This window comes from Protopterus annectens, chromosome 10.part0 (assembly GCF_019279795.1).
Source record: "Protopterus annectens isolate FY-2018-M chromosome 10.part0, PAN1.0, whole genome shotgun sequence".
Taxonomy (NCBI): Eukaryota; Metazoa; Chordata; order Ceratodontiformes; family Protopteridae; genus Protopterus; species Protopterus annectens.
Window position 1 is genome coordinate 894,229,363 of NC_056744.1, and position 16,330 is coordinate 894,245,692.

General features: G+C 39.9%; 1 protein-coding gene across 2 annotated transcripts in view; it reads left to right on the forward strand.

Annotated features, from left to right (window-relative positions):
- LOC122813391 (very-long-chain enoyl-CoA reductase-like) overlaps positions 1-16,330 on the forward strand; it is a 470,825-nt gene that overhangs the window by 401,753 nt on the left and 52,742 nt on the right. The gene's annotated exons all lie outside the window — the stretch shown is intronic.

Sequence of the window (16,330 nt, forward strand, 5' to 3'; positions counted from 1 at the left end):
ACAAACCTGTTTCATTCCTTTCTTTATCTGCACTCCTTGTGATAAATAAACTTAAATGTATAATACATTAAATAACCACAAAAAAGTGAAAGACATATACCTCTATTACTTTCAATATATACTGTCAGCTGAAGGAATCAAATGCTTTCTCTATATCCAAACTAATGATTTCTGTTTCATGTTTAAGTCTGCATAACAAGTTAATATTAATATTTTTTTATATTATCCTAAGTTTGCCTTTTGAATATAAAACCCTTATATCCTTCTGAATTAGAGCTGATAGTGTTAATTTTAATGTATTAGAAAAAATGACATAAATATTTTATAATCTCTGTTCAACAAGGATATTGTTCGGCATGACAAACACATTATAGATTTATATCTTTTTTAATACATGGGATCACAAATGTATAATTCGATGAGGAAGGCACACTGTATCTTAGGCAACGTTTTTAACAAACAATTTTTAAAGATTCTGATTTGTGTTGTTTTGTTAGAAAAAATGGACAGATTGTGGGCAAACACACTCTAGCCCTACCAAAAGGCATAGCTAGCTATAAATTCATGCAGATTGCAACCAGGACACTTTCAGTCATTATCAGAAAGCATACAGCATTGTTTTGTGATTTTATTATGTCACTGCTTAGCAAGTGAGATTTGCTTTTATTTATATTTTTTACCTCTGATTTCTACTGTCCATTAGAAGAAAATGAGAGATTGTAGGCAGGCACAAAGTAGCCATCACAAAGGGTATATCTAGTTATGAATTTATACAAATTGTTGGAAGGACACTCTAGACATTAACTGAAAGCATCCAGTGTTGTTGTATAGTATATAGTAGAACTGCTTGGTAGGAGAAGCTTTATTTTGATTTATATTTTACTTTTATGTCTGATGTTTACTGTTTCAAAAAAGAAATGGGTTAGGATGTAGGCAAACATACTGTAACCCTCCCAAGAGATCTAGATAGCTATTGATTTATATACAATGTAGACAAGATACTCCAGACATTATCTATAAACATCTACTGTTGGTCTTGTGATTTATTGTGAAATTGACTGCTAAGAGAAGCTTTATTTTTGATTTATATGTTATTTTTTTCCCTGATTTTTACTGTTTGTTGACAGAGAGGGAAGGATTGTAAGTATACACCTGCTAGCTGTCCCAAGGGGCCCAGCTATCTATAAATTCATACAAATGTTAGGCAAGACACTAAAACCTTATCTGAAAGCATCCAATGAAGCGTTGTGATGTATTGTATAAATACTTTGTAGGAGAAGCTTTATTTTCCATATCAAGTCATAAACAAAATAAAATCACATTGAACAATCCACTACATAAAAATAATACATTAAACTGAACAAATTAACCAATATAAAAATATAAAGAAATGCATTCACAAATCTACAAAGCAATTAATCAAAGTATCCAACTTCTCTTATTCTAAAGATAAAATTATTGGGAAGTGTAGATTTAAGCCATATTCAGAATCAGCCTCTGATAAAATTTCCTGCCTAGTTTTAGCTTTAAAAAATGAATATCTGCGACCAAAAGAATTTTCTTAACTATTTATAATATTTAAAATGTAAAGCTACAAAATACAATTATCTTTACTAGGCTGTCTATAGAAAGCATCTCTTTCACTTTGCATTCTAATATCTCTGAAATATTTTGAAATCCTGGTTCAAAAATTTCACTTGGTTTTGTCTTTATAAAATGTCTGTGCGTCTCTATTTCCAAATGCAATGCTCCTGAATTGTTACAGTCATTATACTCACAATGATCTCATTAGATGTGTAATGTTACACCTCCAACAACCTACAACCTTTCCTACATCCTTGAGCTTTCATGGAAGAACCAGTAATATAAGCCAAAGAAATATAAGTATCTTGTGAATGGTAAGTGCTATTTAAAAGGCATAAGCAGCAATGTCATTCATCAAAAAAAATCTTTACAGTTTGTAATAATCAAAACATCCTAAGCCTTTACATTATTTCTCTCCTGCAGTGCAATATGTCTCTATTTTCACAAGCAACTTTCATATTTATTTAAAGTTGTACAACTTAAACATGTGTTACCAGATTTATTAAAGCTTACACTAAGTGTAAACAATTTGTATTCAAGAACATCTCTGCCACATTTTTATGCTTTCTAGTCACTCAGGAAGATTACACTAAATTAACATGTAGTCTTTATAAACCCCCCTCAATATGTAGTAACCTTTATAACCCCCCCCCCTTGATATTTAAGGCTGCAGGAAAATCAGTACAGAATCTAAAATTAGGCAGAAGAAGGTGGGAATTAGCTTGTGCTCACACCATACCCTTTTATATTACCTAAAATTAATTGCTATTTCACTATTTAATTCCTACATCCTGTCCTTTCACAAGTTAAAAATCATTAATTGATAAGTCATTGGCTAAAGGATCACAGCTCCAAACAATATTATGGCACTATAAGAAAGCAATAAATATGAACAGAATGCAAAAACCTTCACACTAGTTGGATACCTATGTGTATTACTAGATGATATATAATTACAAGAGGATCTGTTTAGTCTTTTGATTAGAAAGAATTTTAAATAGAAATGTGATATTGAAAGATAGAGCAACTTTAAACTTCTAGCTTTTGAATGAATACATTTAGATTTGCATGCCACACATGCAAACCATCCTTAAAGCATCCAATTTTCTTGACAGAGTTTATCTTCTTTACCATTCACAGTACACTGGACTGTTATGGTGTCCATTAGGCAGATAATGGCTTTGACATGCCTTGTGATACAGCAGCCCATATTTCATTTTCTACTTTAGTTGATAACTGTGATTCATAGCATCCATTTAAAAATCTGTCAAATTATGTCATAATGTCTCATTAAGGGTAATATATAATTATCGGCTATGGAATGTATAAAGTCAGTCTGTCAAATTACGTCATAATGTCTCATTTAAGGGTAATATATAATTATCGACTATAACCCACGGTGGTGGTGCTGCGGTAGCGTTGTAACCTCACAGTAAGACGCTGTCCGGTTCGATTCTCAGCTAGAGCGTCTTCTGCGTGGAGATATGCGCGAATGGGCATACCTTCATTGAAGGTTGTGCGTCAGGGCTGGTAACTCGGCACGTAAAAATCAACTACCAATCATTAGCGGACTGGAGTTCCGCTGTGGCGACCCCTAAAAGGCCGAAAGACACAAACAAATATAATTATCGACTATGGAATGTATAAGGTCAGTCTCTAACCAAATGGAATAGATTAATTTGTGCACAAAAAGGGAAACTGGCTAGTACTTACCCATGAACTTATGAATCTCCTTCATATCCATGAAACCAAACCATCAACATCCTTGTTAACAGTAACATCAAAATAACAGAATCTATATTACAAACAAAATCAATGTAGTAAGTTCAAAAAACTCTCTTACCAAATTCAATTTGTCAATACAAGGATTAATCATTTAATTATCATCTATATTGCTTATTAATGTAATCACATTACCCAAAACATAATTAACTTTTATATACTAGTTAGGCAGAAGTGTAACTATGGGTAAAAACAATATATATGCTGTTCCCCTTAACTGCAAATAATAACATTCATAAAAAAAACTTGAATTAATGAAGTAAACAAACATCAATGTGGTAATCAATGTCAAAGAAAATATTACAAAAAAGTCTGAGATCTGAAGTAGTTTACTTCATTTGATCTTCAACCTGTGGGTTACGGATCCCTATCTGATCTGAGCCGGCAACTTTACTAGCATCAGCTCCGAGCTCCAAACTCCTCCCCTTACCCATAACACACCTCTACTGCCTTCAATCCCCAGATATTGTTTTTTATGAATAGCTTTAGCATCGTGTCTCTTGAGCTCTAACTTAGTCAAGTGGGTAAAACCTTTGTGAGTATCTTTTTTCTTCAGATTTTTGTTAGTTAGTGGTAGTATAGGTCCCCTTTCTCCTCCTCTCGCTTGGTGCATTATGTTTTAGAGTTTTAAGATAGTTAGGGTAGTTTGTACTGTTGTGTAGATTGTAGCTTCCCCTCCCCCTCAGTATTTTTTCTGTATACGAGTGTGGTGAGTGGGTGTGTGTGTGTGCCAGTTAGAAAGAAACTGCCTGTTTTTCTTAGGTTATCTTTCTACTGAGATAGTATGGCTGAAAAGCTTGTTTTCAAGCATTGCACAGAGTGTGGCCATAAATTATCCTCTGCGGATGGCCACACTCTGTGTGTTTTGTACTTGGGCATGGCCCACCTGAGTGTGGACTGCAACATATTTGAGGGCTTCAACTCCCACTCCATAAGAGATAGGAAGGCCAAGTTGGCCCTCAAAGGCCTCTCCCCCCCTTCAGAATCTGTTTCCTCATCTCCAGCTTCAGTCATAGCAGCTGCTGTGGCCGCCTCTCCTTCCTCTCTTGCTCTGGCTACTCCTCCCTCCCAGGCTGGGACTCAACCTTCTGTACCAAAGCCTGTGGTAGCAGAGCAGAAAAGAGGTAGAAAGAGGGAGAGAGAGTCGAAGGCAAGGGAAAAGAGAAAGAGGTCTCCGGACCTTGCTTCACCTATGAAGACACCACAGATCTGTGACTCCCCTCAACTCCGATCTCCGAGGTTCTCCCTGGAGCCAGAAGAGACACATCAAGCTTCTCAGACCTTGGTGTCCCGACCCGCCAGGTCAGATTCCGTGGCCTTGTCATGGTCCACCCGGTCCTTGTCTGACATGGATCTGGATAAAATGATAAGGAGGTTTATCCGTACCCAGATCCAGATGGGGGTCTTGCCTGCCCCCCCACCCTCAGGAGGGAGGAGCTTGCTTCCTTTTTTCAAACCTATATCTCCTTTTCTGATCCAACCTTCAGGTTTGGAGTATTCGGATCTGAGGTTGGCTTTGGTCAGGGGGTTGGTGCCGATGGTACCTGCTTTTTTGATGCTGACAGCTGCCTGGAGCATATTGGATCTGACCAGCTCGGATCCGAGCAGCTCTTGGATCCGGAGCTTGGGTGTCGGATCCAAGGGAGTGGAACTTTTTTCTTCGGCTCTGACTTTGTTGGGCCAGGTTCCCTCCCTCGGAGTTCCATCCACCTTGGGCCTGGCTCCAATTCACTCGTCAGACCTGGGGAGACCAGCCTCCTTATTGGTTTCTCAGGAGGTTCACTATCCTTCAGCATTTGATGTGGTAAAGGGTTCTCTCCGCTGGATCGAGACCCCTGACTGCCCTCTCAGACTCCACCCAGACCCCCTTTGGCTCTGTCTACAGTCCCCATTGTTTTACCAGAGGGACAGCCCATGCTCGAAGAGCCCCAGACAGTTCCCCTGAGGAACAAGTGGCTTGTAAGCCCCACCAGAGAGGTACCTCACAAGCATACATGCAAGAGGAGGCACTTAAACTCCCCTGCATCCCTCACCAAGGACACAAACTTGGACGATGGAGAAGTTTCCCTTAGGTCACCTCCCAAGGATGTCTCCTTTGGAGACATCATGGAAATCCTGCACCAACAGGAAGGTTAGTCTGCCCCCAAACCTTCTTCTGATGAGTCTGTGTTCCTGAAGGCTTTCAGCACAGGCCCATCTACTTCCTGGGTGTCCCCTTCCATGGATAATTTGGTGGATCTGGTCACCTTGCAGGCATGGAAGGAATCGGACACCATGGAACCTATTCCAAAAAGACCAGATAAGATCTTAAGCCCCCCCATAGACAGACCAGCATGGAACAAGGTTGCACCTAGCAGCATGGGAGTCCATAACAATGGACCGCTAGGTGCTTCAAGTCATATCCAGAGGTTACTCTATCCCCTACATGGGTTCCCCCAAATCTTCCAGACACCTTCTGGATGTACCACCCACACAAAGGGAGACAGCAGCACAGTAAATTTCCAAGCTGCTAGGAAAACGAGCCATTGAAACCGCCCCCCCAGATCAGTTCAGATTGGGCTTCTACTCCAGGTTCTTTTTGATGCCAAAGAAAATGGGGGACTTAAGCCCCATTCTGGACCTCTCTACCCTGAACCTGTCCCCCCAGATCAGTCCAGATCGGGCTTATACTCCAGGTTCTTTTTGATGCCAAAGAAAATTGGGGACTTAAGCCCCATTCTGGACCTCTCTACCGTGAACCTGTCAGTTGCCACAGAGAAGTTCTGGATGGTCACATTACAGTCTATCATGCTGTACCTGCAAGAGAGTGACTGGATGTGCTCGTTAGATTTTCAGGATGCTTGCTATCACATAAAAATGCACAGAAGCTCCAGGAGGTTCCTCCACTTCCAGCAAGGAGTCAATCATTATCAGTTTTGAGCCCTACCCTTTGGTCTCACCACAGCCTCCAGGGTGAAAGTGATGTCAGTGGTAGTGGATCACCTGAGGCTTCAGGGGATTCAGGTCTATCCATACCTGGACGATTGGGTTCCTCACTGCTCCTACCAGGTGTCTACTCTCCCAAACCAGGGATTATTTCCTGACTCTTGCTCTGCATTTGGGGATGACAATCAATGCATCCAAATCTCTTCTAGATCCTGTACAGATGATAGCATACATTGGTGCCAGGATAGATACTCTTCAGTGCAAAATATTCCTGACCTCGGAGAGAGTTCAAAACCTGAGGATGCATGCCTCCCTGATCTACCACTTTCATATCCCAATGGCAGAATCAGTGTTGAGGCTTAGGCTCGATGGTGGCAACCATAACTCTTCTCCCATGTGCTCGGTTACACATGAGAATTCTACATTGGACTCTAGCTGTACAATGGTCCCTGTTGGAACTTCCATTGACTTATCCAATTCAACTCAGTCATGTCTGTCCGTCGTCCCTAATATGGTGGATGTGCTCTCCGAACATTTTGGAGTGATGACCTGTTGTTCCAGCCCTGGCCCAAACCACAGTGACCACGGATGCCTCCCAACTTGGGTGGGGGACATTGTTCGGCCAGGATAGTCCAAGGCCTGTGGTCCCCCACAGAGACCAGCTTGCACATAAATGTTCTAGAGATGAGGGTGGTCCTTCTGGCGTTGCAGGCCCTTCATGCCTTTCTTCCTCTGGGAACGATTGTTATTCATTCAGACAACATGTCAGTAGTCTGGTATATCAACAAACAGGGAGGGCCCAGATCTTACTCCCTTTGTCATGAGGCCATGAGAGTGTGGGAATGGGTGATCTCCACCGATCGCTTTCTCATCGTAATGCACAATCCAGGTTGGTCCAACATCCTAGTGGACAGGCTAAGTCGGACCATTCTGATGCCTTATGAGTGGTCTCTGAATCTGTCAGTAGTGGAACAGATCTTCAGCGAGTGTGGTCAACCTTGCTGCGATCTCTTCGCATCTCTTTCCAACTAACAGTGCATCAAGTTTTTCACTCTGAACCCCCTGCAGGAGGAGTCCCCCAGAGATGCTCTAGTTCATGCTTGACCTCCTAGTCTTCTGTATGTTTACCCACCAGTACCTCTCATTCCGAAATATACAGAAAGCTCGTCGACTGGGGAGCAAAGTGATCCTCATTGCCCCATTCTGACCTCGCCAGGTATGGTTTCCCTTCCTTTGGTCTCACCATCTGGCTCCGCCTTGGATCCTAGATCCCATTCAGGATTTCATTTCACACCCTTCGGGGGTGCCTCATCTGAATCTGGACAGCCTGAAGCTCACAGCTTGGCTCCTACAGTTCCCGTGATTGCTAGGACTCCTGGATTATCCTCCTCATTTAGATCTATTTTGGTGGCTGCTCATAAGTCTTTGACCAGGAAGGTTTATCACAGCAAGTGGAAACGTTTTTCTCTTTAGGCTTCTCAAAGGAGTTTAGACCCTTTCACGGCTCCTATTTCTGCCATTCTTGATTTTCTAGCTGATATTTTTCAACACAGAGCTAGTTCTTCTACTGTCAAAGTTCAATTGGCTGCCATCTCTCATTTTCATGTGTGTGAGAATTCTGCCTCCTTAGCCTCTTCCAGACTGTGTAAAGCCTTTATCAAAGGCACGTTTTTGTTACGCACCCTTGTCAAAGATCCTGTTCCCCCATGGGACCTTACTATGGTTCTTCAAGCTTTGGTCGTTCTGCCTTTCGAGCCTGCTGCAACTGCAGATCTGAAATTTTTATCTTGGAAAACAGCTTTTCTGGTGGCTATTACCTCTACAAAAAGGGTTTCATAATTACAGGCTTTGTCCATCAAAATTCCTTACATGATTTTTCACAAAGATAGGGTTTCCCTTTGAACCAATCCATCCTTTCTTCCTAAGGTGGCATCACCAGTCAATATCAATCAGACCATCAATTTTCTTGTGTTTTTTCCTAATTTTTACTAACAAGATGGAATACAAACTCCACATGTTGGATTTTCATAGGTAGTTATGATTCTATTTACACAGGATAAAACATTTCTGTAAATCTGATCAATTGTTTGTATCCTTCTATAAATCCTTTTTGGGGAAACCTATCTCCAAGGTCACTATAGCTAGATGGATTTCTTCATACATCCTGCAGGTCTATAAGGACAGAGGCATGTCTCCTCCAGGTCAGGTGAAAGCTCATTCCACTAGGTCCATGGCTACGTCTGCGGTCTTTTGGTCTACAGTGCCTTTGGATGATATTTGTTCTGCAGCTATTTGGTCCTCATCTCATACATTTATTTCTCATTACAAATTGGATTTGACTTCCAGAAGGAGAGCATCCTCTGGTAGCATGGTGCTCCGGAATATCCTTCCATGAGGGCTCCCAGGAGTTTAGTAGCTAGGGACTCTATCCCACAGGCTGAAGACAAAATTAAGTAAACTACTTCAGATAAAGAAGTTATGTACTCACTATAACATTCCATCTGAGTAGTTGTACTTCATTTGTCTTCAAACGTACCTTCCTCCTTCCCTCAGACCTTGGCATATGATCAGCCTACGGACTGCAGTATAGGTCACAAGTACAATTTTTTCAGGTCGGGTTCTCAGTATAAGGTTCAGCAAACATGATCTGGGGATGGAAGGCAGTGGAGGTGTATTGTGGGTAAGGGGAGGAGTTTGAAGCTCGGAGCTGATGCTAGTAAAGTTGCCGGCTCAGATACCCGTAACCCACAGGTTGAAGAGACAAATGAAGTACAACTACTCAGATGGAACGTTATGGTGAGTACATAACTTCTTTTTATTGTATATTACATCTCAATTACTTCTAACCCTTCATTTAAGTATATTGGTATATAAAAAGTTATTATTGAATGCAACCAGAAAAACATTATAGTAAATCATAACATTTTTAAATTCTCCAAAATCTATTCAATACCTAAGATATTTTATCATTATTATTATTATAATTAAATTAACAAATGAACTTTCTGTGTGACTCTGGGAAAGTCACATGTAATCAGACAGTGCTGCTGGAATGAGTCTGAAAAATGTTCATGTCAATCAGTGGTTTATCTCAGTTAACAAATAAATAAAAAACAATAATGTATAAAAGTAGATATAAGCTACATGCTGTTGTGTGTACCTAAAATAGTAGGATACATAGGAGGGGCATCAGAATTTTTATCTATTTTGTAATGTTGCAACAAGCTCAAATTATTCAAAAGTAATATATTTCCCCAATAAAAAATAAATGCTCTTCAGATATATATATATATATATAGTATTGTAATGGCTTCACCATGAATTGCTGAATTGTCTAGCAGACAAAGGAAGGACTATTAAACACTGCGTTAACTAAGAGAATCATTTTGAGGGAGGGGTTAGAGACTACAAAATTTACTGGAATTCCAGGTAATCAGAAGTGACTGGTAAACTTCACCTTTATAAACCAATAAACTAACAGTGTGGCAGAAGTCAGTGTTCAAGAGTGCAGAGGAGACCTGAGGAGTTTTCAGTGAAACCAAGATTTACCAAGGTGTGAGTGGTCATCTCTGAAAAGGAGGATCTTTTTTGGAATTTTGGAGTTGTCTGTGTAAGTCCTGGTGGTTGGTATTTGCAACGACTTTTCATTGTACAGGAGCAGTGAGTCCAAAACATGTGGATTATTTAACCTGCAAGGCATCACTTGAGAGACTTTTTTGTGTGCCAATGACTTTTTTATTTGTATGGCAGAGAAATTTGCTGGTGTGTCAAAGGCTTTACTTGTATGCAAGACACTGGGGAACTACATTTGTATTAAGATACTATCAGAGACGTTTTACCTGTTGTGCATAAAGCTCTGCTTAAAGCAACTGTTATACTTTGTCACTGTGGGACTTCGTGAAGTGAGAATTATTGATTAACTGTTTCATTTTGGTTTCACAACTGCTACCACTAGCCTATGTGTAACCTGAAAGAGACATTTGTTATTTTTTGTATTTCAACCTCATTAAAGTCTGCTAATTGAGCTCTGTTTTGTAAAGATCCAGTTGGGACTGTCACATTTGTTCAAGATAGCACAATTTAACTTAAATGCTGCAGGAGCAACCGTCAATCCAAAGTATCATCTCCATAACATCAGTTTTCTACTGAATGAATTGTTTTTATTTTTTACCTGGCACTGTGTTTTCACTTCAGATTTTGACAATATCTGATTGGCTTTGCATTTGTTTAATAAAATCACCTTTCTATAAAATAATTTTGGTGTGTTTTCTGCCTGGATCTGTTACAAATAGTGGATACATTAGGTAGCTGAACTGCACCTTGCTAACCCCAGCTCTGATTCTACCTGCTGCTGTCAATTAAGTGCAAGTTTATTCCCTGCCACAAGCAGTGTTTTTTTTTAAGTGGTGGTGCTCTGGGATTGTAGAATCAAAAGATTGTGGAGCAGCTGCTTCAAACAATTGCTACTGCTGCTGAAGAAATGGTAGCAGTAGCTAAGAGCATCTTCTTGCCAAGTTCTTCACTTTCCCTTAATCCTCTCACTCATGATGATGATTACCTTTTTAAATAAGTATTGCCTTTTGAAAGGGTTTCTGGTTAGGAGGGACGAGACTGGTCCATCTGTGCATGAAGCTTAGCAGTGCATTTCATGTGGAGAATTCCTTTGTACTTATGTGGACATCTCAAGCGCAGAGTTTACTGGCAAGGACTGGAATCAGTTTAGCATCCCAAGCACCGAAATTTATTGAATTGTCAGAGCTCAACTCCTTGAGCTGAAACACATAGTCTGGACCCAGAAGGGCTCACTAACAAGGAAACTATGTTAGCTAACAGATTTTAAGTGCTTTCTTGGCTACCATTAAATGATAGGTACATCAGTCAGACTCCTACCCCCATGATGCCAAAAGCTTTGTGACTTTTGTAAAAAGCATATTTAGTTATGAGAATGCACATAAAAAGCCACCTAACAAGTTAAATGACACAATTGTAAGCAAATTGCAAGGAACCATCTCTTCTATTCTATATTTGAAATGTGGAAAGTGGAAACATGTTGCAAAATATCATGGAGAAACTAAACTAGATACCTCTATTCAAGCTACTAAGAAGGTGGGGAGGTGATGAAGGCAAGGCATTTGATCAAGCCACTGCTAAGCTAGGTGAAACTACATTTTGTTATTGTACCACAGTAAAACTATTGAAACATCTAATAAAACATAGCGGACAAGGGCTTCAGGTGTTCTGGTAGTATAACTACACTAGTAAAAGCCAAGTATAGTTGTAAAAAATGCTCCCTGTCCAAAATCCATAGAGGCAATATGCATTCACAAGGAGAGAATATGCTACTTGGTCACCCAAGTGGAGATACAAACACTGTTTGGAAATGTCCTGCACCTGATGGTTGTGGTATCCTATCTCACCCATGATGCAATCATAGAGAAGGACTTCCCTTTCCTTATGTGACTTATGGAAGCAGTTGGAGGGGGACAACTCTAATCAACCTAGTACAGCTCCAACCACAGAGGTGGAATTAAAATATCCCTCTAGCTTAAAGGACAGAGAACAACAATGGCAGGAGAAATGTGATTTGGGGTAATGGTTAAGGTGTTTACCTTAGAAGCACAAGGTGCAGGGTTTGATTCTCACAGGGGGTAATTGGCTAGGCTTAAAATGGCCAATGAGGGCATCTAGCCTAGTAATAATCTATGAATCTATGAAGCCTAATGCAACTGTGGAAAGTCCTGGGAAGACTAAAGTGTAGATAAATCTGTCCAGGAAAACAGACATCTTTTGCCACTGTATGGTACAGAAATGACTAATTAAGGAGGATAAAAGACCTGCAGTACCAATAACTGGGAAGATATCCCAAGAGAAAGTTGAGGACAGTGAGGAACATTAGAAATCTAAAGTAGAAGTAAAAGATAAAAGGTCAATGAGAAGAAAAAATGCGAGAGTGCACACATTTGTAAATCAAAGGGAAGATAGGGAAACTTTTGGGAACATTGGCATAAGCTATCCTTTTTCAGAGAAGAGTGGGACGCAGAGAACTGTGTGCCTGCTATAGTTGAGGAAGATGTTGAGACTTTTATCTTTTAATATATAATTAATGAAAGAGATCCCAGTAAATCAAACCTCCAAGTGAATTATTTGAACTTTAAGAGAGCTTAGATGGAGAATGAGATACTAGTTTGGTTGGGGGAGGATTACACTATTAGACCCTCACCAGCCCACCCATACTTCAAGATTCAGAATCCGTTCGATTCTTGGCTGGAGCACCTTCTGTGTGGAGTTCCAATGTGGCGACCCCTAATTGGGAAAAGCCGAAAGAATAATAATAATAATAATAATAATAATAAGAAGAAGAAGAAGAAGAAGAACAACAACAACAGGGTAACAAAATAGAAGGAGGAAGTTACATGGTGGTTGCTAATGCCCAAGCCCTTCAGAACCACAGTTATGAAGATGGCTCACTGCCATGTATTGAGGGGAATACCCAGGCATGAACAAGATGGACAAGACTAAGCAAAGGTCCTAACCAGAATCTATTAGCCCGGTATAAAGAAGGAGATTAAAAAACAATGAATCAGCTGTTTTGAGTGTCAGAGTTCAGCCCCAAACCTGAGATTTAAAACCTTCTGATAGAAATGCCAATAATTGCAGTGCCTCTTGAAAGCATTGCAATGGGCACTATAGGGGCACCGACCAGTTAGGTGTAACAATGGACATTAGTATGGTCTTAGATTATGCCACTAGATTTGCTTGGACCATGACCCTCAAGAAAGCTAATTCTATGGACATTGCTGAAAAAATATGCTACTATTCTCCCGGGCAGACATATCTCAGAAATTTTTAACAGACTAAGGTACCACCTTCATGTCAAAGATTATGTGGCACCTCTGTCAGAATCTCTAGGTGAAACCGCTAAAAATGTCTGTTTATTACATCCAAACAGGCTGTTTAGCTGAAAGATTCAACAGGACCATAAAGTCCATGCTAAGAAAAACTGTCGAGTAAGGTGTGGAAAAAATTAGGCCCAATTGTTGCCCCTGTCTGATGTTCTTCATGAAGAAGGTACTCGAAGCTTTCTCAGGATTTAATCCCTTTGAGCTATCATATGGTAAACATCCTAGGACACTGTTGCATGTTGAGTAGGAAACTTAGGAAGAGGAAGAGGAAGAAGTCCTTTTTATGACAGAATTCAAACACTACAATGTTTTATAAGGAAGGATGAGATTGACAATGCTCCTTGTATGAGAGCACCTAGTTAGCATGGGGTATATATAACAGAAATGCCAGATGCAGTGAGTTCTAACTAGGTGAAGAAGTTTTGACTCTGGTCCCAAAAAGTGAGAATAAGCTCCTTGTCAAGTGGCAACAACATTTTAAAGTTATCAAACAGATGAAGTAGTAAACTGTAAGGTAACGCAGGTAAGGAAAAGGCAATTGCAGCAGGTTTATTATATCAATGTAAGGAAACCCAAGAAAGAAACTGGGTCGGAGGTCATTAATCAACAGCAGAAAAAAAATGACTGCTGTCCAATAACTGAGTGGTAATGGATGACACACTATTTAGCTAACAGAAGCAAGAGGCCCTGGAATTCATTTTATGAAATAAAGACATCATCTGCCTGGCCAAAATTTACTTAATATCTACCCAACCAAAATTATTCTAGGGGGAAGTCAACTTTAAGCCTTAAAGAATACATGAAATCTAAAAAATGAGGCACTTCAAGTAAAGACCACTCATCCATAGATACTAAACTGCCCCAAAAAGGGTGAGAATTTGTACATAGCTGCTGCATTGTGAATTGTTTAAAGTTAAATGCAAAAAGTTGTTTCCACCTTTTTGTTATAACTGGTACTCCTCTTCAAAAATATGGTCATGAAAGATTTAAGCATTTATGTGGACAGCTCTTTCTCATTTCATCATCAAGTTTCCGCCATAGTCAAGAATCCTTCTATCTGGTCCAGTTAATTTTCAAATGAATATCCAAAGAAATACTTTCATGCTCCAAAGAAGCCATCTTACCACTGTAGTTTTCCCTTATCAGTCCTGTCTTCAAACGCATTGCACTCTTTTGGTATGTACAAATCCAAGCTTATCATTCAGATGGGAAAGCCCTAACAATTTCTACCTATTATTTCTTCATAAAATCAGCATCATCCCCGTGTTTAACATCACAATCCAGACAGTCTGCCTACAGCTTGTAAACTTCTCTCTGGGCTCTAAACCAATGGCTTCAAGTTGGGAGGGTCGTCCTGTGGACTAAACAGTAGGCTGTATGAAATATATGTGGAAGAGAAGAGAAAAATATGGAAAAACACTTTAAGGCAGGGGCTAAGGAATGATCCTATTTAAGAAAAGGACTTGGAATCCCAGGTAAACAGCGGCAACAGAACCTTTGTAAGGCAGGTAAATTAACAATATATTATAAGCCAGTCAGTGTTGATTCTGGAGGGTGACAGCAAGATGTACAATGGCTGGAGTTTTCAGCTCTGAGATGGAGGGTCTTTACTTACAGCCTTGGTGCTGCCAGTGGAAGTTCTGCTGGATGTGATTTAAAACCACTTTGCACTACAAACGAGCCAGTCACACTTGGTTTATTTAACCAGCAGGGTTTTATTTGAGCGTCTTTTTATCTGCATTCCAGTGATATTTTATTTGTGTGTCACAGACTCTTCCATCCAGAGCCATAGCTGGGTCATCTAGAGCCCTGTGCGAGTCCAATGATCTTGGTCCCTCCCCCACAGCTCTTCACACAAACAGCAGAAAAAAAAGGACTTCTACTTACTGTAGAAAGCTAGCTGGCTTCCACCAGTACAGAAGCCAGTCCATGCATCCCCCAAGCTCTTAATGCAGGAGAAGAGAAACGGAAAAAGAAAAGAAGCTTTCAGTTTATTGTAAGAAGCCGATTGGCTTCCTACAGTAAATTCACTAATCACACTATACAAAATCCACACCCTTTCAGCAGTCAACTTAAGGGTGACTGGTTACGAATAGTTACCTACTGTATAGCAGTCAATCCATAGCTCCCAGTTCTTCAACAAAAAAGCAAAATATATATATATATATATATATATATATATATATATATATATATATATATATATATATATATATGTGTGTGGGTTCCGTTCAGAAGCTCGAAATACTGAAATCTCGAATTTCAGTATTTCGAGGCCAAGAGGCCGAATCCACATAATAGCGAAAGTTTACAAGCACGAAACTCAAAACCTCGAATACTGGAGGTTTTGAATTTCGCGCTTCTAAAGTTCCTCTATGGTTATGTATTCAAGTAAGTGTGTGTGTGTGTTAAGGGGTTTAGGTAGGGGCTGTGGTGTGTGTCAGTGTGTTTTGTTGCTGTGATGTGTGTGTGTGAAGAGAAAGTAGCTTGTGTGGTGGTGTTTTGTGTGTGTTTGTATGTAGTGCGACCTTGGAGTGAAATTATTTAAGTAGGGGGGTGTGGGATGTCGCAGCCCCCCTGCTTTCATGTAGTAGAGTGATTGTGTGTGTCTGTGTGGTGGATGGTGTCTTTGTGTGTATGTGTGTAGTAAAGCCGTGAAATTCAAAACTTCCGGTATTCGGTTTTGAATTTTGCTGTTTTTAGTTTTCGTTGTTTTGTGGATTCCACTTTTTGGGCTCGAGATACTGAAATTCGAGATTTCAGTATTTCAAGCTTCTGAAGTGAATCCATATATATATATAAATGGGAGCGCTGCAAATTTCTGAAAGCCCAAAATCCTGAAGCTCAAAATCCTGTGACAAAATCCTGAAAGTTCAAAATACTGAAAACTCAAAATACTGAAAACACACAGGATACCAACACTTACTATATTCCAGCACAAGTACATATAGAAACAAATAAAAGACAAACTATATTACTCTTCTCCAAGTATAAGCAGGGGGGCAAGCCCCCCTGCACCCCCCACACCCCCTGCTACTTAAATATATAAGCTCTGAGATTGCACTTAGGATTGCCCCCCTGCTTATAGTTGAAGGGTAATATGTTTCTGTATGTACTTTTGCTGGGATATAGTAAGT